Raw genomic sequence first — 22,966 nt, forward strand, 5'->3', positions numbered from 1 at the left:
AGCGCTGCCTCCATAACTAGCCAGCGTGCACCATCAAAAATGCTGAAGTTTTTATCCATTACACCATCATGTCTCACCTGAATTATTTTCAAATCTTCTGATTTTCCTCTTCCTTTGTTGTCCGCTTCCTCCTCCTTTACCCACTCAACACAAAGAAACCAAGTGGATTTTTTTTTCTAGTACTAAGACATACCTGATTACTCCTCCACATATTGTGTATGAAATTTAGCGGCCAAGGATAAATGAAAGTTTTCATTTACCATTTTCTTATGCATGATACTGAGGAACTTTTCATATATTTGAGAGTTATTTCTATTTTCTTTCCTGTGAGACACTTTTCATATATTTTGCCAATTTTTCTATTGTGCTGCTGGGCCTCGCTTACTGGTAAAAGTTCTTTATATATTAACGAAATTAACTGTTTGTTATAATGTGAATTTAAGTATTTTCCCAGTTGTTTTTCTTTTGTGATATCTAGGTTTAGAAATATACTTAAAAAGGACTTTTCTGCTTATAAATAATAAAAATATTATGCCATAATTTCTTCTAATATTTTCATGACTTCAAAAACATTTAGTTCTTTGATAAATTTTCAGTTTTTTTCTGAATTTGGGGGAGGGGGAAGGCAAGGGGGAAGGGAGGGGGGGAAGGGGAGAATATCTTTAACAGCCTCCACACCCAGCATGGAGCCCGCTGCGGGACTCGATCTCATGACCCTGAGATCATGACCTGAGCCGAAATCAAGAGGCAGATGCTTAACCAACTGAGCCACCCAGGCACCTGGCTATCTTTAATTACTGTAAACTTAATACATGCTTTAGTAAGTAAAACACCTAGTGCATGTGCACACAGGCATGCACATACACACACACATTTCTAGCTATTCTTATTTTTTCATATGAACTTTAGAATCCATTTTTTCTAGCTTCTAAAAGTATCCCATCACCAGTTGCACTGTTATCCTATTACATGTATAAATTAACTCATCCAAGAGGAACCATCAATTTATGAGACAAATTGTGTTCTCCAAACCTACTAGATCTCCATTTCTGGGAGTCTTCTATGTATGTGGAATTTTAGGGTGAGAAGTGGAAGTGGTCATCTACAAAACCACCAGCAAAGAAAGTATTAACTGGGTGGCTACTCTATTTCAGGCATTGTGGTATGTACTGGCCCCCCATATGTTACTTCATTTAATGTTAAGCAACAAATGACTTAACCATGAAAAGCACTTGTAACTATTAGCACAAAGAGCTATTTTTTCTAAAACTTTTAATAATAGAGAGAGAAACCGACTTAAATTCCCCTCCTTGCCACAAAACATCCAGATGCTGGATAAATCATAATAAATTTAAATGCCTTTCTAAGTTCAAATGAAGTACAGACAATCTCTAAGAGCCAGATAAAAGCAAGACTAAGATAAAATCAAAGGCACAGAACTCTGCTGCTTTGTGACCAAGCAATACTTGGAAACTTCAGTTTAGGGAATTAATAACTGCTCCAGGAACAAAAGATTACGCTTTGGCATCAGCAAAGTGAGTTGTAGCCTGAAACCACTGTGTAAAGAATCCCAGGCACTTAACCAGGCTTTACCTTCAGAGAAATGTTTAATGGTAGAAATCACACCTGACTACAAAGAGAACTACAAAGCAAGCTACTTATTTCTGCTATTATTTTTGAAGTGGGTATATATAAGGCAACAGTGCTTAAGAATGGCATTCCGGCGTGTTCTGTTAATACCATTCATTAGATTTAGTCTAGGTTTGATAAAAGATTTTATCATTAATATACTGAATTTTTTCAAATGTTTTTATCTATTTAGATCATATGAATGGTCTCCTTTATTAATAGATTTGTTAATTATCCTTGCATTCTTCAAATAAACCCAACCTGATAGTGATATATTATTTTTTATTATTATAATATTTTTTATTATATTATGTTAGTGATATGTTATTATTTAACATCAGCTGAAAATGAATTGCCAAATGTTCAATTTAGGAATTTCGCATTTAGATTAGTAAGTAAAATTTTGCTCATAAATTGCCTTCTTGTATTATCCTGGTCTGCTTACGTTATTGTCATGAGGAAAAAAAACACTTTTACATGTTATTTTTTAATATGAGACATCTACTGAACCTATTAATCTGTTAGCTTTCATTTATATTCAGAGGGAGAAGAGACAGACAAAAAATTCCTCAACATACATAGAGAGAATGGAGTTAGGTACCGCAGATTGGATGTCATCTTCCATGAAAAACAACTGGTTTGCAAAGATTTGAGATTAAAGTTTACATTCTTCAAAAGATAACATTGTACTTTCGAAAACAATGTTTTGCAAAGGACTTTCTACAGATAAGAATGTAAGGACATTTAAATGGTTGTACGATAAAACAGGAGAACAAATATAAATTCTTAGACATGCGTCTACTTCTAACAGGTAGTAAATACATATATTTTTGTTTGTGATCTTACCTTTCATTTTTATCTAATAGTCTCTTTGAAAATACACCTAAAATAAAAATTCTATCTCCTCATACTTCATAAACACCCCTTATTTGTCCAGAAATCCTTTTCTACCAATTACTAATTAGAACATCTGGAAGTTTCGTGGTTCCCTATAGAATTTCAGGGCCTGAATATGCCTAAAATTAAATAGAAAAGCATATGCACCGTGATATACATTTTTTTTTAAGATGAGATTAACAATGACCTTCTTCCAAAGCATTGGATGAATAGCATCTGTTTCTTGAATGCTTGCCAGAACTCACCAGTAAGACCATTTAGGCCTAGTATTTGGGGTGTCAGTTTAGAAAGGGTAAAATTTTGTTTTTTATATATTTAGGCAGGTTTTCCATTTCTTCTTGAGACAGTTAGATGGAATAAACTGTCTTAGAAAAATACCAAAGTTTTCAAATTTATTAGTATAACATTTTTCATAAAATTCTAACTTTTCTTCTCTATTATGCATATAATAATGATGTCATTATTTCTACTATTTGTGTCTTCTTTATTCTTGATCAAGCATGCCAATAATTTGACTGTTTTCAAAATAACAGCTTTCCGTTTTGTTCATCTCCACTGTTTCTCTAATTTCTGCTGTTGCATTTGAGCTTTTCTTTTCCTGATACTTCATCATTTCCAGGTTCAGATGCTTAGCTAATTCTTAGCCTTTCTTCTTAAGAATTTAAAGCTATCCATGCCCATTAAATCCTGTTTTTGCTATACCCCTCAAATTTGATTTGCAGTATTTCCACTATCTGATATCAACCGTTTATAAAATAGTTTCTAGTGTCTATTTTCTAGTATTTATTAAAAACAAGTATCACCCCATGATTTATTTAGAATGTGTTAATTTCCAGATATCTGGAGTTACTCGTTTTATGGCTATTAGTTGTATAGTAATCAAAGAATATGGCCTGTATGATACTTGATACTAGCTTTTTGGTGTTTTTGAGACTTGGCTTATAGCATAATACATAATTCCTGTAAATTTTATGTTTTGACATGAACTCTTATTATTTAGAATACAATATTCCATACATGTTAATAGATCCGTTTTATTAACTGTGCTATACAAATTCTTTATAACCTAACCAAATATTTGGCCGGCTTCATCTACTAATTATTACGAGAAGTTGATTGAATTCTCTCTCCATGACTGCCTTTAGATCTCCACATATTTTCATCAATTTTTCTCTAAGTAGTTTGGGGTTATGATATTCAAGACCATGAGATACCACTTCCTCTTCCTGAGAACTGTTTTTACATGGCAATCTTCTATTACCCTTAAAGTGTATTTTTTTTGTAAAAATAACACAACTTCACCAATCTCTTTTTAGCTCATACTTACCTGGTACAATTTTCTCATACTTTTACTTTCCTCTTTCTGCAGCTTATATGTTAGGAATTTAAGGATTTAGAGCAATTTTATTTTTTTTCAAACCGACAAGCTCTGTCTTCTGTGAGTTGAGTCCATTTGGATCCATTTTGATATGAATACATCGAGAGTTGTTATCATCACGCTCTGTGCTCTTACCTTCCTCTTCCATAATTTTTTTAGTTTTCCTCTCTTGTTTATCTTATTGGTATTGATAAATTACATACAAAGAGGTGACAGGTGGTCATCTAATCAGCTTTATTCTTTGGTGCTTTTAAAATCTTCTCTTTGTCTTCAGGGTTCTTCAATTTCATTATAATGTTCCAAGTGGGAATTTATTTTAATTGACCTTATGTTGGGATTCATGGTAATTCCTGAATACGAGAAGTCATGTTTGTGAAAAATCTGGAAGATTCTGGAAAATTCTGTTATTTTCTATTTCAATAACAAAATATAAATTTCCCAATTTCTCCTTCTAGAACACTTTTAGATATATAACGTTCAATTTTAACATTCAGTGATCCATGTTTCTTAACCATACTTTCTATCTCTTTATCTCTCAGGCTGCATTCTGGATAGTTACCCCAAATATGCCTTCTAAATCATGAATTCTTCTTAAGCTATCTCTAATTTTATCTTTAAGCCCATCCACTAGAAAATATTTTTAATTTCTAGCAACCAATTATGCCATTTAAGAAATTTTGCCTGGTAAATTTTTATCCTGTCATTACTTTATTACTTTGATAATTTTAAATGTTTATATTATGATTTATAAATGATATTTTAAATGTTTATAGGTCATACCCGGTATTTTCTAGGTCTTCTAAGTCATTCTGGATTTTTTTTCCCTGCAAGTTTGGTAACTTTGGGTCATTAGCTTATATTGAGTAGGGCTTTGTGTGTTTCCATAGAAACATTTGGCACCCCTTGTCAGTTACCCCAGGAAAATTTTTATGTTAATTTCCTAAAATTACAAGATATTTTGTAAGTATAAAGCCAATCCGTACTAAGGCATAGAGACTAACCATAAGTTCTTCTGAAACATTTATGTTCTACCCAGTATCAAAACCAAGTTTGGCCAACTTGTTTTGTCACATTTCCTAGCCAGTAGGCACTTTTTTTTTTTTTCCTTTTGCACCATTTCATAAGGATACAGCTCTTTGAAGGTATTGGCTTTTTGTAAAAAACTTAGTTCCAACTGCCGTTCTTTATCCAAAGCTCTCTCTCAGTACCTAAGTCTTAAAATTATAGGCTCCTCATTTACTGCTATTTCAGACCTATGCTTCCTGAATTGGTTCCCCTCTTCATTTTTAGGAGCTGGAAGTGTCCTTCACACTTAGGTTCCTAGCTCTGGAATTTAAAAGACATTTTTATATTTTATACATTTATAAATATTTTATAGTGGAAGTATTTTTAGGTTGTCTACTACCACATTCCTGGAAACCTAAGTCTTTTTGAAGGGTTTCAAACACAGAGTGCACCTCAAGAAAACCTACATCAAAGAAGCTTGACTTAAACATGGTACAGGAAGCAGGGCCAAGGCTCCCACAGCATATGGGCGACCCTAATGAGATCTCGCCCTTGAACACTTCAATATCATGAGCTTCAGTGTGAAGGAGCCTTGAAGAGCTGGTCAAGAAAAAAGTTACTCATTTATAAATCTCATTAGAATTCTATGCAGTCCATGTCCATACTCCTTATGCAGAAGGCACTGTCTTTGAGAAGCATTTTCTTGTGCCTCCAATTCATTATGTCACTTACCAAGCCTCTCAAGTATTTGTCCCATCATCCCTTTCTTTAAGCAAGTCTTAAATTTTAAGTATTCATAAGGGACCGTAGTGAGAGTTGGATACATAATTACACATGGTCATGGCGACATTGTTCTGAAGCTATGTCAAGTTCTGAGCATACATATTCACTATTAATTAAAATAGACACTAATAATATTCTCACTCTCAGATTGGATATATCCAATTATAGTTTGTAAATATATTGTGTTATAAATTGCATCCTTTCTAGGAGTGTTTTTATTTTGCAGAGTATATTTTCCTTGTAACTGTGAAAATTCGTTGTAACTGCTCATTAACTGGGACACTTATTTATATAGTCTGGCATAACTTGGAACATTAATTAAGACAGTACGTGTTTCAAATATACATGCCCTTTTCAATAATTACTGAATTGGTTGGGGAGAGGGGTGCCTATCTGTTTGGCATAACAAAATTCATATAATCTGTTTCTCTTTTGGTGATAAGACATGACTTCACAGATATGAGGCATGATGTTTAGTAAAGAGATAGAAGTAGGTCCCTAGTACTGCATCTACAATTCCAAGATCCACAAAGGCTCTGAAAACTGGGAGCCTTGTTTTATAATTCATTTGTCAACAAAATCTGACCTGAATTCTTTTAGTGGTAAAANGAGACATGACTTCACAGATATGAGGCATGATGTAGGTCCCTAGTACTGCATCTACAATTCCAAGATCCACAAAGGCTCTGAAAACTGGGAGCCTTGTTTTATAATTCATTTGTCAACAAAATCTGACCTGAATTCTTTTAGTGGTAAAATATGATCTGAACTGATATGAGCTCATTTAACCCGTTTAGTGTGACTATTTACACATTTTACTGTATACATATCGGGTAAAATGCACTGCCCCAGACCATGATAAGGTTTAACATATATATTTTTTTATGTAAAGTTGGCGCTACACTACTGGACTAAAATCCAAAAAGATTCTGAAGCACATTTTGCTTAATATTTGCAAATAATGGATTGTGGACCTACAATAAGCTAGAATTAAAAAAAAAAAACCTGTCAGCAATATTTTTTAAAATGATTAACATACCTATGAAATTGGGAACCAAACAAATTGACTCAAGAACGTTCATGAATCACAATTATATTTCCTTGTAGAAAGCTTNTAAAAAAAAACTGTCAGCAATATTTTTTAAAATGATTAACATACCTATGAAATTGGGAACCAAACAAATTGACTCAAGAACGNAATTCATTTGTCAACAAAATCTGACCTGAATTCTTTTAGTGGTAAAATATGATCTGAACTGATATGAGCTCATTTAACCCGTTTAGTGTGACTATTTACACATTTTACTGTATACATATCGGGTAAAATGCACTGCCCCAGACCATGATAAGGTTTAACATATATATTTTTTTATGTAAAGTTGGCGCTACACTACTGGACTAAAATCCAAAAAGATTCTGAAGCACATTTTGCTTAATATTTGCAAATAATGGATTGTGGACCTACAATAAGCTAGAATTTAAAAAAAAACTGTCAGCAATATTTTTTAAAATGATTAACATACCTATGAAATTGGGAACCAAACAAATTGACTCAAGAACGTTCATGAATCACAATTATATTTCCTTGTAGAAAGCTTAACAAGAAACTGAATATATGCGGTAATATATTATCAAAATGTAAGGCAGATAAGTTTTAATGCTGTAGTGAATACAATTTTTAAGCATATTTTGAATTAAAGCATAAATTAAGTGATAAATATAGCATTTATAGCCACTAAAGAATGGTTGAAAAGCTAGGATAGTAAGCCCCTTCGAGTTGTATAAATCTCTGAGGTTTTAACACTTTAACCCAAGGTTTCTCAATAGCAGTGCTAGTGCTCTTAGGGCCCAGGGAATTCTCCGTCGTCAGGGACTGTCCTGTGCACTCCAGGGTGTGTAACAGCATCCTTGGCCTCGACACACTAGAGGCTGGCGGCGCCCCCTCTGCCCCAAGTGCTAACTAGCAAAAATGCCTCTGACATTACCAAGTGATCCCTAGGGGACAAACTGGTTGAGAAACCCAACTCATATAGGACTTTGTTACTTGTAAAAGTAGTTTCACATATATATTATTTTCCAAACGTCACGAAGAAACTCTGAGGTAGGTATTATCATACCCAACTTGCCGATGACAAAAGTAAGATCCAAGGAAATTAAGCAACTTGCCCAAACCACAGAGCTAGTAAGTGATCAGCTAGGACTCGCCCGCTGGCTCAACGGCCTGAGCAACCAGGTTCTTCCTTCAACATCACCCTGGAAAGATTACTGAGTCAATGAGACCTGATGCAGATCATCTGATTTTTTTTTTTTAAGTAGAACAATGCATTTTGGGACATGCATTAAATTATTTTAGCACACATAGCAGATGATTGCTTATGAAAACCACTCATCTTGGGGTCTAAGCCATAAACTGATCAAAGTCATGCCAAATGGAAGCAGGTGTTTTCAAATTTGTAAGTCTTGCTAGGCAATGACTCTTGGAGGTAGAAAAACCAGCAACATAAGCTAGTTTTAATAAGCTCGTGCCATAGAAATCACTTTGAAGCTTCTAATAATCCCAACTATAAAATAACTTGAAATAATTCCAAATTTATAAAGTGGAATATCACGATGAAGTATAATAAGAATGATGCAGGAAAATTAGCGTTTAGCCTAGGAAATTAGTTCCCAATAGCTCCAGCTGTTTAAAATTCAGTTTAGAGAACAGGTAGTATCACATTGCCTTAAGTGCATAATAGGAATGCATTTTCAATTGCACGCTTATCTCTAAGGCTTTAAATCTTCATGAAGTTTATTTGACACTGCACCTGATAAGGAGCAGCACAGCTACTGAAGTGAGTGCACAGCCAGTCCAAGCTCCTTTCCAATCACTATCGACAATTCCAGTGAAACCGAGAGGAGTCGCCACATTATTGATGCACTTTCATTTTCAAATGTCACATTTGTGTCAAACCATTTGCTCCTAAGTGATTTTGTAATTCACAGTTCAGAGGTGCAATTTTCTTATCCAAACTAAAATGATTAAGCAGTATCTTGTATGACAGCTAGATGCTACGTTGTTTTTCTTATGTAAGCCCTACATAGGCACACATCCAGCATTCTGTAGCAGTCATCAAAAATTATAGCAGTTTATTTAAAAGTCAAAGGTCAGTTGATTGGATCCTCTATCTGCTGAGAAATAACTCTTTTCACCTATTTAAACTTTGAATAAAGACTATGTCAATATAAAAATACAAGTACATTATTTAAAACAGTTTTGTTAGTCACCCTAGACATTTTCTACAATTCTGGTTTGTTTTGTCTTTTATTAAGCCTTTATTTTTAGAGCACTTTCAGGTTTACAGAGGTTTTTCATTGACCCCTGACCCTACCCAGGCAAGGCCTCCCTCATTATCCACACCCCCCACCAGAATGATACATTTGTTACAACTGACGAACCTATACTGACACATCAGAATCAAAGTCCATATTTTGCATTACAGTTCACTCTTGTGTTATACGTTCTAGGAGTCTGGAGAAAGGAATAATGGCATATAGCCATCATTATGGTATCATACATCCTTTTGAGCAGCCCCCAGAAAAGCTGGATCTCTAGACATTCCGTCCAATTCTTTCCCTCCCCACAGAGAAACTGTGAGCTAGAATTTTTCATCTGTTTGCTCTTGCTGAACCAGGAGCGGGGGGCAATGTCATTTGCCAGCCCAAATCTCCTATTCCTGTTCTCACTTGTCCCCAGACAGCTGGAGCTTGCAGGTCCTATCAGTACTCTGGGACAGGAAAGTCAGAAGGCAATCCTCTGGCCCTCTCCAAGAAGAGGTGGTGACATTAGATTCCTGGACAAACTTTTCCTCCCCAGAGAGAAGGCAGCCATGGGTTCTGGCTATTCATCCTGTACTGAGCTGAGGGAAGGTGCTATGTCATCTATCAGCCTAAGCTGTCATCTTTATTCTCCCCCAGGCAGCTAGAATGTGCCAGACCCTTCATATATCCAAGCCTAGCAAGGCAGCAGCCAGTCCTTTGGGGAGCACCCTCAGAAGAGTCAGGATACTGGATGTGTCAACCAACTCTTTCCTTCCCCTTAACAAAGCTGGTAGCAGGGGTCTCTTCATGATTGCATGGCACTGTGTCAGGGATACAGATTCTGGTGAGAGGCTGTCCTAAAACCCCCAACTGGCTTCAGGGAGTCTGATCTTGCATCTGTCAGGGTCTAAGAGCCATTCAGTTAGTTTGTGGATTTCTCATAAAGAAAATTTGTCCATTAATTGTGGTTGAATTGATGTGTTTGTGGGGGAGAAGGGTCTAGGGCTTTCCACCCTGCCATCTAGCTGGTATCACTCCTTCCTAAATCACTTTTATGACACTTCATTGTATTTTAAGGAGTCAACAACCTTAATACATATGCTTGTTTCCAAGCTTAAGGGCACAGTAATAACTATCAGATGGTCCATCTCATCCCATGTCACTGTTCTTTCATCATCACTGCAACCTCACAGTTTTTGAGTTTACAAACTCCAAGTAGAACATCTAAGAAATCCAGTGCATTACTGTTCTAGTAAGCTTGTCAACGTTCATTATTACTGGTCTTCCTAGAATAATTCTCCCATCCCATAGTTCATCCACTTGGAATAGCAAAAGCAGAAATGAACTGGGTGTGCAGAGCGGATTCACTCCTCTTGACTCCACCATTAAGGAGTTACAGGAGGCGACTCTGAGCCACAGTGTCCTAAACTCAGAAATGAACTTAACAAAATTTGGGCTATTCTACTTTCCTCACCCAGCTGTCACAGAGAAAATTTCATTAAAAACTTGCTTCTAAACACATTCTGAAAAAATATATACACGTGCATATATATGTATATATACCTTATACACTCATACACTCAAGTTTATACAAATATAGGATAATTTTTTACTTAACATTACTTTCATCACATTCCAAAATGAGTGGTTTTTAATCTCTTCCAACCAATGATTTTGAATCAGCCCCCAAAAGACAATTTCCAAAACATATTTGAAGAGTTACATCCTTACAATAATCTAATTCTAACAAGGTAGTAGAAAATTTATTACTGCATTTTGACACTGAAAATCTGTATCTATCTAGAAATCAGGATTTAGAGGAAACACACCTCAATATAATAATAAGGTCATATATGAAAAACTCACAGCTAAACAAACCAACCACACAGCTAACATCATGCTCAATGGTGAAAAAGTGAGAAGTTTTCCTCTAAGATTAGGAACAAGACAAGGATGTTCACTCTTGCCACTGTATTCAATATAGTACTGGAAGTCCTAGTCACAGAAGTCAGACTAGAAATAAAATATATTCAAATTAGTAAGGAAGAAATTAAACTGTCACTATTTGCAGATGATATTAGCCATAGAAAACCCTTAGCACTCTACCAAAAAAAGAATTAAAAGTAATAAGTGAATTCAGTAAAGTTTCAGGATACAAATTTAATATAAAATTGGTTGCATTTCTATACAATAACAAGGTAGCAGAAAGAGAAATTAAGAAAACAACCCATTTACAGTTGCACCAAAAAGAATAAAATACCCAGTAATAAATTTAACCAAAGAGATGAAAGACCTGAAAACTGTGAAACACTGAAGAAATTGAACACAAATAGAAAGACATTCCATGCTCATGGCTTGGAAGAATTAATTAAAATGTCTGTATTACCCAATGCAATCCCTATCAAAATACCGGTACTATTTTCCTCAGTAGTAGAACAAACAATCCTTAAGGGTGTATCAACCCACAAAAGACCCCAAATAGCCAAAGAAATCTTGAAAAAGAACAATGCCAAAGGTATCACAATTCCATATATCGAAATACACTACAAAGCTGCGATAATCAAAGGAGTATGGTACTGGAACAAAAGTAGACACATAGATCAATAGAACAGAAAGCCCAGAAATTAACTCACACTTATATGGTCAATTCATCTATGACAAAGAAGGCAAGAATATACAATGCGGGAAAGACAGTCTCTTCAAACAATGGTGTTGAGAAAACTGTACAGCTACATGTAAAAGAATGAAACTTGAACCACTTTCNGGAACAATCCTTAAGGGTGTATCAACCCACAAAAGACCCCAAATAGCCAAAGAAATCTTGAAAAGGAACAATGCTAAAGGTATCACAATTCCATATATCGAAATACACTACAAAGCTGCGATAATCAAAGGAGTATGGTACTGGAACAAAAGTAGACACAGAGATCAATAGAACAGAAAGCCCAGAAATTAACTCACACTTATATGGTCAATTCATCTATGACAAAGAAGGCAAGAATATACAATGTGGGAAAGACAGTCTCTTCAAACAATGGTGTTGAGAAAACTGGAGAGCTACATGTAAAAGAATGAAACTTGAACCACTTTCTTACACCATACACAAAAATAAACCTCAAAGTGGATTAAAGACCTAAACATGAGACCTGAAATCATAAAACTCCTAGAAGAAAACATAGCTAGTAATCTCTTTGACCTCAGACTTAGCAACATTTTTTTCTGGATAGACAAGGGAAATAAAAGCAAAGATAAACTATTAGACTGCTCTGCTGAGAGCCTGCTTCTTCCTCTCCCACTCCCCCTGCTTGTGTTCCCTCTCTTGCTGGCTGTCTCTATCTCTGTCAAATAAATAAATAAAATCTTAAAAAAAAAAACTATTGAGACTACACCAAAATAAAAAGCTTTTGGNCGGGAAAGACAGTCTCTTCAAACAATGGTGTTGAGAAAACTGTACAGCTACATGTAAAAGAATGAAACTTGAACCACTTTCTTACACCATACACAAAAATAAACCTCAAAGTGGATTAAAGACCTAAACATGAGACCTGAAATCATAAAACTCCTAGAAGAAAACATAGCTAGTAATCTCTTTGACCTCAGACTTAGCAACATTTTTTTCTGGATAGACAAGGGAAATAAAAGCAAAGATAAACTATTAGACTGCTCTGCTGAGAGCCTGCTTCTTCCTCTCCCACTCCCCCTGCTTGTGTTCCCTCTCTTGCTGGCTGTCTCTATCTCTGTCAAATAAATAAATAAAATCTTAAAAAAAAAAACTATTGAGACTACACCAAAATAAAAAGCTTTTGGACAGCAAAGGAAACCATCAACAAAATGAAAAGTCAACTTACTAAATGGGAGAAGATATTTGCAAATGATATATGTGAAAAGAGATCAAACCATATAGTCATATAGTCAAACCATATAAATAACTTATGCAACTCGACAACAAAAAACCATCCAATTTTAAAATGGGCAGAGGATGTCAATAGACATTTTTCCAGAGACTATATACAGATGGCCGACACATGAAAAGGTGTTCAACATCAATAATCACCAGGAAAACGCAAATCAAAACCACAATGAGATATCACCTTACATCTGTCAGAATGGCTACTATCCCCCCAGACACTGTTGGTGGGAATGTAAACTGGTGCAGCCACTGTGGAAAGCAGTATGAATATTCCTCAAAAAATTAAAAACAGAAATCCCATACAATCCAGTAATTCCAATACTGGGTATTCACCCAAAGAAAACAAAAACACTATTTCAAAAAGATATGCAGCCCTATGCTTATTGAGACACTATTTACAATAGCCAAGATACAGAAGAAACCAAGTCTCAATAGAAAAATGTATAAAGAAGACATGGTGTCTGTGTGTATACACACACACACACACACACACACACACACACACACTAGAATATTACTCAGCCATAAAAAAGAATGAGATCTTCCATTTGAGACAACATGGATGGACCTGGAGGGCATTATGCTAAATGAAGCAGGTGAGACTGAGAAACACAAATACCGTATAATTTCACTTAATGTGGAACCAAAAAAAAAATGAACAAAAACAAACAACAAACACACTAATAAATACAGAAAACCAACTGAACAAACTGGTGGTTGCCAGGGGGGAGGTGGGAGGGGATTAAGAGGTAAAAATTTCCAGTCACGAAAACAAATCGTAAGTCATGGAGATGAAAAATACAGCATAGGGCATATAGTCAGTAATATTGTAGTAACATTGTATGGTGACAGATGGTGACTACACTTGTCGAGATAAGCACTGAATAACGTACAGAACTGTCAAATCACTATGTTGTACATCTGTAACTAACATTGTATGCCAACAATATAACAATAAAAATTCTAAAAACAAAATTCTACTAAAAAATTTTAATGGTAAAAAAATAACCCTTCAACCGTTTACTGAGTAAAAAGTGTCAGGCTAATCAATGAATAAAGGAAAAGAGAAAATGTTGAAAATATCTTGATTTTTTTCAGTACCATATTCTATCAGGTCTACAAGCATATACCTTGACTTAAAAGCTCTATTATAAATTATATTGCAAATATTGACAAAAATATTGCCAATCTTTTTTGAATAATGCCATATAAGCTTCTTGAAGGTGTATTTGTATTTAATCTCAGTGACCATCACAGTACATGTAGGATTAGGGAATATTTGACAACTCTATTCCAATGACTGACGGGTACTGAAAATGTAGCATGTCCAAAACTGAATTTGTGCTATTTCTATCTAATCCACATCTGCTTCATCATTGCAGTGGTCTTTATAACTGTAAAGATTTTCAACAATTATCCAACTATGTAAATTAGAAATTAGAGTCATTTTTGACAACTTCCTTGTCCTCAAATCTAATAAATTCCCATTAACATTGATTCCTCTTCCTAAATCCCTCCTGGATTTACCCTTGTTAATCCATCACACAAGCCACACATAGAGGTCATACGGACTCTTTGGAAGGACTTGACCTTCCACCAATACGGATACATTTAGATTTGTGAGAAAGTCTATTGGAAACAGAACCCCACATTGCTTGGCACAGTCATTTAAATTCACAAACTGTTATTCTGGGTTCTCATATCAAAAGTTTCTAAGATACACTGCCTTTAAATGTTAAGAATTCACCTAGGAAAATAGAGTACATAGAAATATCTAATGACCTCTCAACTTATCCCATTTAAAGTATTAAAATTCTTTTCTACAATGGGGCAATCCGATTCTATATCTAAAGATACTCATAAATTCCAGTTTGGATTCATACGTTTAACATTTCATTTTTTAAGATAACTAAAGAGACAGAGCTCAATATAGTGAAATTTAATATTGTAATGTATTTTGCTCCTGTCATTTTAGCCAATAAAACTGTCCAGTCAGTTTCACTGGCACAGCTTACCTATGACTGGTAAGAGCTCAGAAAGGAAAACAGAAATATCTATAAAATCTAATGTTTCAAATAAATGTTTTCCAGAAGCCAATAAAATTATGTTAAAGATGCCAGTTCTCAAATTTCAAAATCTACAGTTCTGTTTAATAAGCTTATATGAGCTAAGTCAAGCAGAGAAAGACAATTATCATATGATTTCTCTCATCTATGGAACATAAGAACTAGGATGATCGGTAGGGGAAGAAAGGGATAAAGAAAGGGGGGGTAATCAGAAAGGGGAATGAAACATGAGAGACTATGGACTCTGAGAAACAAACTGAGGGCTTCAGAGGGGAGGGGGGTGGGGGAATGGGATAGGCTGGTCATGGGTAATAAGGAGGGCACGTATTGCATGGTGCACTGGGTGTTATACGCAAGTAATGAAGCATCGAACTTTGCATCGGAATCCGGGGATGTACTGTATGGTGACTAACATAATATAATAAAAAAAATCATTAAAAAATAAGCTTATATGAGCTTAATTTTTCTCTAATTTCCCAACAATGGCTGCATACAGCTTATCTCTTTAAGGATCATTTTCTGTAATAAACCTTATTGATGTTGTATAGTGTACCTCTCCTCCTCATTCTTAAGAATTATGTTTTGGTACACCATCCTCCTCTGTAGGCTGTGTAGGTCCAATCAGGCTGTCACCAGAACTACACATTGGAACTTCCAAGTAAGAGTAGACTCACTCACTTCTGAGTTATTCCTTCTCTTGCCCTCTTCCCCAACAAAGGCAAAAAGAGCTCTCAACACTTAATTCTGCTGCAATACATTTCCAACTGTTGTCTACATTGTGCTCAGTCTCTGAGTCAAATTAACTTATTTCAGTTCTAGGGTCAATTCGTTATTTTTCTGTTGCAGTTAAAACTTGTTTCAATAGAGTATTATAAACTTCAGTTCCTCAATGAGAAGTTTGCCTAGCCTATTTTAATTCATTGTGACTGGATAGTATTTAACAACATAAACAAAAAGAATGCTCTTTTCTTCATTTCTCAGAATTTCCTCTTTGATAAGAGTGCACACCTGGAATACCTTCATAAATGTATTCTTGTAAGCATAAAGAATAAAATTTCCATTAAATTTACATAGCAACATTTCCAGACCTATATTATAACCAAGGATGTTTTCATTATTCACTGACATTTTCACTAAACATGAGTTTTCTGCGATGCCTCCATCCAAAAATCTATTTGGGAGTAAGTGGGCTAAATTTGAAAAACTTTATGTGAACAGGGAAGTCTTACCACATAGAAATTCTAAAGCAACTTATATAGGTTACTTAAAAAAGAAATGTGATAGGGGCACCTGGGTGGCACAGCGGTTAAGCGTCTGCCTTCGGCTCAGGGCGTGATCCCGGCGTTGTGGGATCGGGCCCCACATCAGGCTCCTCAGCTATGAGCCTGCTTCTTCCTCTCCCACTCCCCCTGCTTGTGTTCCCTCTCTCGCTGGCTGTCTCTATCTCCGTTGAATAAATAAATAAAATCTTTAAAAAAAAAAAAAGAAAAGAAAAAAAGANGGCTCCTCAGCTATGAGCCTGCTTCTTTCCTCTCCCACTCCCCCTGCTTGTGTTCCCTCTCTCGCTGGCTGTCTCTATCTCCGTTGAATAAATAAATAAAATCTTTAAAAAAAAAAAAAGAAAAGAAAAAAAGAAAAAAAAAAAGAAATGTGATAGAGTCAAAATAAAAAATGAACTGTTCCCTCCTCCCCAGAATTTAAATTAAAAAGAAAAAAAAAGTAGTTGGAAAAAAAATAGTGCATCATTTTTTAGGACTCCAGCTTTGCTCAGATTAACCCAGTAATTTAAACACTAATAATTCTACCCTTGAAACTAATAATACATTATGTGTTAACTAACTTGAATTTAAAAAATAAATAAAAATAAACACCGATAATAGGCTAGTATACAAAGAATATTTTCAAACTAAGAGCTTACCAGGGCGAGGCAAAGTTTCCTTGGAACATGCCTACATCCCCAGAGGCTGCAGGATATCAAGATCTGGAAGCTTTAGATCCTTGAACTTAGGTTCACACTCCTGCTCTATTACTTAGAGTCTCATGACCTTTGGCTGATCACTAAACCTCCCCGAGGCTCAGTTCCCAAGCTAGGAAATGGGAATAATAATGCCTACCTTCACTGCAGACATAAAAAATAAAATTTATATAACAATCCAGGCACATAATACAACTGAAGAAGTAACTGTTAGCACTTCCCAAGTACAAAACTAATTTCCCAAGCTGTCCCCTGAAGATACTAAGTACTTCACTCGGGTTTACACTTTACTTGGAAAAGGTCATTTCTCTTGAATTAATCAGACCAAGTATATTAATTTGCTAAGTCCTACTCTAATCAAAATATTCTATATTTTTAAATAAAAAATGCCAACATTCCTAATAAGTGAAACAAAAAAGCCCATTCAAGTATTCAACGAATACTTAGTACGCACCTACCCATTTAAAATATTTAAATTATTTAATTTTAATTAATAATTTAATAAAAGCATGCAAGACTTTTATCTTGCCATTCATGGCTTCTCATTCTCCCTGCCCTTTGAGAAGGTCTCTATCTTGCTAAAACAGACCTTTGGGCTTAAGGAGAAAGGATCAGAATCAGTTGGTCTCAAGCTGGGGGAAAGTATAGGAGAAGAAAGGTGTGCGAGCAGGCTAAGGAATGTGAGGGAAGCCGACTGGGGAGAAAATGGTGCATTAATAGGTTAACTTCATAGTTCGGTGCTCCCTAGCATGGCATTTAAGAAAACCAAGCAAAACTCACTAACTGGTATTACTTCTGGATTTAGGACTGTGTTGGTTCCACAAAATGGCTTCAATATGCTCATTTAAAGGCCACCATGAGTGTGAGGAAGCAGTTGAGTACTCAGGAGAAAGAGCTTCCTCTGAAGGGGGTGGAGTGGGGAAATACACACAGGACTTCCTGGGAAGAGGTGAAAAGTTAAGGGTGTGGAGGGACTGACAACGAACATTTTTGTGGTTAACAAGAGCAAGCCCATACCTAAGGCTTACTTCCTACCAGGCTCTGCTCTGAGCAGTTGTCAGGTAATGACACTGAATTTTCCTAACAACCCTATGAGATAAGTATGATTATTGTCTGCTTTTTACAAATGAGGAAACTGAGTCACAAGGCGATTGAGTAACTCATACAAGATCATGAGCCAAAAAGTGACAGCACCAAAATTCAGATCCAGCCAGTCTGGCTCCTTATTTTCGACTTGTGTTTCATTAACTGAAGTTGAACAAATGTAAAATTCCTAAGTAATCTGTCCTTAATTTAACTTGAATTCCTTTCAAGACTTTAAACTGGATTTACACATTTGATTTATTGGATTTGTAATCACTCCATCTACCTGATAAATGCTATCTTAAGCACTTAGTCCATATAAATCAAGTCAAACACTAGTATGCACTTAGATACTGTATTTCCTTAAATATTATCAACATTTTTAATGACAGTGATCGACCCGAAAACAGCACAAAAAATACATCATGGGTTTTCTTTCTTTTTTTTTTTTTTTTTTATTATTTTCCTCAGATTGTATAGAGCCCAACTGTAGGGGGTCGGGAGGGGGTGTGGTGCAAACTACCATGTTAGGCAGGCCAAGATTTCTGGGTCAAAAATTCGATCAAACTGTTAATTTCTCTGCGGTAAAGATTTAAGACTGGACGAGTTTCCTAAGGGATAGTAGCTTCCAACATGATTCTACTTAATCCTCCGGTATAGTCGCTATGTTAATGGGGCCTCAGAATTACGTTTATTACAGGAGATTCATTTGATTCTCTACATCCCCTGAATTAAATAGCTCCATCTATACACAATTTTAACTTCTTTCAATTTTTATTGTCTGATTCATATAGACAGGATTTTCACCCCCACAAAGGTTGTTTCTAATTTCCTCCACATCTACATTCCTTTTATACTCTTTTCTAGGGATTCAACCACAACTCTACAATCACATTGATGTTTTTGCTGAATTTTTCACTTTTCATCCCATTTTAAATAGGGAAGGCCTGGGGTGCATCTCAGTGGTATTTTGACCAAAGGACCTAAGTCTGCCCCCAGATCACAGCCCTACTTCCTTCCAGGAAAAATATACTTACAAAATAATGACAAGGATATTGAGGGCACTTCTTACTCAAAGATCTGGTTGAACTGGGGAAATGTGTAAACCATGCCCACATATGCCACACTTCTAACCCCTCTGAAAGCCCCTCTTCCAGAAATAGAGCAGAATCAGTGAACTGAACTAGGACAACAGCTCATCACTCTTTCTTATTTTATGGAGGAGTCAGAGAGGTGAGGACGCCCACAAAGAGACCTTGAACTAATTCCCCTTGAGGCCTCAACTGTCCTTATTTGTATTCTTCTTGAAGTTCAAGACTTAAAACAATAAAATAAGCATCATGCCTCTTATCATAAACGTTCTCTCCAGAATCAGTTACATATCATCGTTCACAAAAAGCACTGACACACTTCAGAGACCAACAGACTGGCATTTGAATCCCTTTTTTTACTAGTTCCTAGCTCTCTGATCTTCGGCAAATTACTTAAGTTTTCTGAGCTTCAAGTTCATTCATTTTAAAGTAAGCTCAATTTTACCTACCTGCCAAAGCCATGATGACGATAAAATGAGATCACAGATTTAACGTATTAAACGTATAACACCAATAGAGATCAGTTTCCACATTCAGAAAACACCACATCTTTTCAACTTCAATGCATTATTCTTTCCCATTGTTCTCCTAACCTGAAGAATATTAGTTGGATGTAATTTGGCTTACCCAGTTTACAACATGAAACCATGTAACTATGACCTGCCTGTGAACGGTCATGAATCTCCAGCTATTTCGCCCATAATGATGACTATGTCTCTGTGACTTGCTTCCTGAATTTCAAACTTGTATCAACTACCCAAGGCTAGTTCATTACTCTAATTTTAAAATAAATAAGGCCATCTATGTCCAAAGAGAACTGATATAATCCATGTTTATCAGAATTTGAGGTCTAATTAATGTTGGCTATGGTATATGCTAATAGCTGAGTGACTGATGCTATACATCTTGGTCAAATGTGATTCTGTATTGACAAATCACAATTCACAGAGCGATTTCATGTCCTTCTATAGCCATGTGCAGACCTACTGTGGGTAGCATTTTTCTTAGGTTCTTTTCTTGTTTCTAATCAAAGTTAGACAAAGGTTTCATTCTCATGAGAAAATATTTATAGTCATCAGTTTTATGCTCCAAGGGTTTAAAAAAACAAAATTATGTCAGACCAAAAGAGGGCTTATTTGTGATAGAATCATTGGAACTAAGGCATGAATTGCTCATAATTTTAAAATATAGGCCCATCTTAATTTACTTCCATATCTTGCCACAGGAATACTCAATTACCATTGAGTAGCACAGATTTCTCACTGTTTAAGCTGCAATTTGCTATAAGCAAGCACTCCCATGGCTTCCCTTCTTGGCTGGATGCCTTCAGAAAAGAACAAAACTCCTAACATTGCCCTCATCTTTTAAACCAAAAGACAAATGCTAGAGGGGAGAGAAGACATCAATGCAGATTAAAAAGAAATGTTCTATTTTATTTTGAGGACTCTCAAATTCACAGTCCCTCTCTCCCATATATAGTTAGTAATTTTTCTTAAATGCAAATTTCCATAAATACAGAATGGTCAGTCCATATTTCCTGGTGCCTTACTTTTGTTGTTAAAAATGTCGAACATGGGTACAACTTCTCCTTGGAAAGAAAAAAGCAAGCACACGATGAGCTATAGAAGACCAGGTTACCATAGCGACATGGCAAGGATAAAATGATCTTTCAAACTTTTTCAGCACCATGTGTCAAAGGAAAGTTTGAGCTCTTTCATCCTTCTTCCTGGGATGGAAAAGGCATACTTTGTTTTCATCCAAAAGGAGCACCTGCTTCTATATATCCTTTCCAAGTGGCTTTAGCTGCTGAAATCAAGCTACATAGAGTAAGGACTAAAAGGTGCGGAATATTCTGGATACCACAGTTATCAAGCTCACCTCTTAAACAGCCTATCCTGACCCAGACTCAACCAGACTGACTTTCCTGTCCCCACAGGCCTCAAAATCCTGTTATGATACACCACAATCATAAACTAAAATTGGAACAGAACATTTCAGTCTTTTAGGAACTTTTCCAGAGCATAAAACACATATTTATGAAACTAGAATAACCATGATATTAAACATTAAAATGTAACTCAGGAAAAAAAAAAAGAAAACACTAGCTCTCTCAACAAATACAGATGTAATAGACTAAAGTGCTTGCAAATTAATCATGAAAGGTTAAAAAAAAAAAACACAATCCAGGAAAATCAATACTTGGTTAATATTACAAATTAGTGGAGATCACAAATATGGCTCAAATGAGAAATATTGGAAATTGGGACCTACAGTCTATACTTAATCAAATTAAAAAACCGTGATCATCTCCATAGGTCCTGTCAATTATTTTGAAAGCTTGGAACCGTATCTGCATACAAAAGTCACTCTTTGAAACCTGGAAGACCACAGCTACTTCCCAAACACAGCGTTAAGCAGAACTTTGTTCAGCTTCACAGATACTGTTGAAGTCCAAACCTGGAAAAAGAATGCAGTGTGCACACATTCTAAAGAGGGGTGCCAGGATATTCCCCCCTTCCTACATACTCTCCAAACTCAAGCGAGAGGACGGTGAGGAGAGCTTCAGAAAGTATTTATCAGATGGAGAGATTAACCTTTCATACTAAGCTGGTTGCTTGCTGAGCTTCTCCGTCCCCCAGTACTTTTGTTAAAGACTCAGATGAAGAACTGAGCAAAATGCAGACCTCTGCCTTATGCTCCTCAAAAAAGAGCCAGAATGTGAATATTTGCCTCATCAAGATTTCAAAACCAAATCACAACTGAACCAAGCAAGGGAGAACTCTGCTCCTGTCCTTAACTTTGTCCTCTCTCCCTATCACCAGCACACATTATGATGGGGAGAGAAAGGTGAAAGATTGAGGGAATTGGTGAAGAAATGGCCACATCAGAGTTGTTTTTTTTTTTTTCTTAACCTAGACTTTCTTAGACATTTTGGTCCTTGGTAACTTCACCTCATGTCCATATGCATATCAAACTTGAGTCTCTTACACAGCAACAGGGCTTTCTTCCGTAGAGTCTTACTCAGTAGGTCTAGAGTGGGCTCAGAAAACTGAACTCTTAATACCACTCTACTACCAAAGTATGGGAAATATTATACTAGGGACAGAAAGATAATAATGAGTTGCAGAATTTTATCAGTTATTTCTGAGTAACAAGTGGAGAAATATAGGCTGAAGGATGTAACAATGACCATCCATAAATATCAAATCCTGAATGCTTCGGTTGGGAACCCAGAGTACTCCCCCAAGTCCAATGCCTACCAGAAGTGGGCAAAAGCACATAATTGTCAGTCACACAAATTCTGCCACCACATTAGATCACCCTTTGAACAGCAAGTTATATTAGATTGCTCTTGGAAACAAAAGCTATGGGCACCATCTCAAATCAAGATCAGCTTGGAAATCTTACCTATAGCCAAATTTTAAAATAAAACTGATAAGGAATCCTTGTACTCTTATCCATCCAACCCAATTTTGAGCCTGTTCCAGGTCATATACCCAGAGATGATTAAATAGCAAGACCAGGCTGAAATATGTTTGCACTTGTTAAAGTTACTTGTGAAGTATGTGAATACATGGGTGAAACCCAGGATTTGCTGCTTTAATTCTAAAAGAAGTTCAACCTTGTAAAAATGTCTAAAATTTCAGCTAGCAGAACGAAGGGTGAAGTACCATTTTCCTTTTACCCATGAATTTTCTGCATTTTTATCCAAAAGTATTATCCTTCCAGATGTGGTCACCACCACTTTATGACCGGTATGTCCTTGTGTAGGCAGCTCCCATATGCCCTACATTTCTAAAAAGCTATTATCTTCAACTTGTTTATTATGAATTGAAAATAAAAGTGGGG

Source organism: Ailuropoda melanoleuca, chromosome 20 (assembly GCF_002007445.2).
Source record: "Ailuropoda melanoleuca isolate Jingjing chromosome 20, ASM200744v2, whole genome shotgun sequence".
Classification (NCBI taxonomy): Eukaryota; Metazoa; Chordata; class Mammalia; order Carnivora; family Ursidae; genus Ailuropoda; species Ailuropoda melanoleuca.